Source organism: Mandrillus leucophaeus, unplaced genomic scaffold, assembly GCF_000951045.1.
Source record: "Mandrillus leucophaeus isolate KB7577 unplaced genomic scaffold, Mleu.le_1.0 Scaffold356, whole genome shotgun sequence".
Lineage (NCBI taxonomy): Eukaryota > Metazoa > Chordata > Mammalia > Primates > Cercopithecidae > Mandrillus > Mandrillus leucophaeus.
The window spans coordinates 2,141,670-2,142,264 of NW_012103765.1; positions in this window are offsets into that span (position 1 = coordinate 2,141,670).

Below are 595 nucleotides of genomic sequence, written 5' to 3' on the forward strand. Positions count from 1 at the left end.
TTCTCCAACTCTTCCTCCAACACACGCACACACCACCCCATCTCCAGACCTAGGCAACATTAATCCGCTTCCTGTTACCAGAGATTAGCCTGATCTGAATATTTTATATAAATGGAGTCATACAATATATGGTCTTTTGTGACTAGCTTCTAGCATAGTTTTCAAAGTTCATTCATGTTTTAACGTGTATCAACACTTCATTCCTTTGGATTATCTAATAGTATTCTCTTGTATGGATATACTATATTTTCTTTAGCCATTCATCAGTGATAGACATTTGCTTTGTTTCCATGCACTCTTGGCTATCATGAATAATGCAGCTATGTTTTTGTGTGGACTTATGTTTTAATTTCCCTTGAGTTTATACTTAGGAGTGAAATTGCTGGGTCATATGCTAAATCTATGTTTAACATTTTGAAGAACTGCCAATCTCTTTTCCAAGCAACTTCTCTAATATGGTTTGGATATTTGTCCCTGCTGAAAACTCATATTGAATTTTAATTCCCAGTGCTGCAAGTGGGTCCCAGTGGGAGGAAACACTTCCCTGGTGGGAGGTGTTTGGGTCACGGGGTGGATCCTTCTTGGCTTGGTGAGG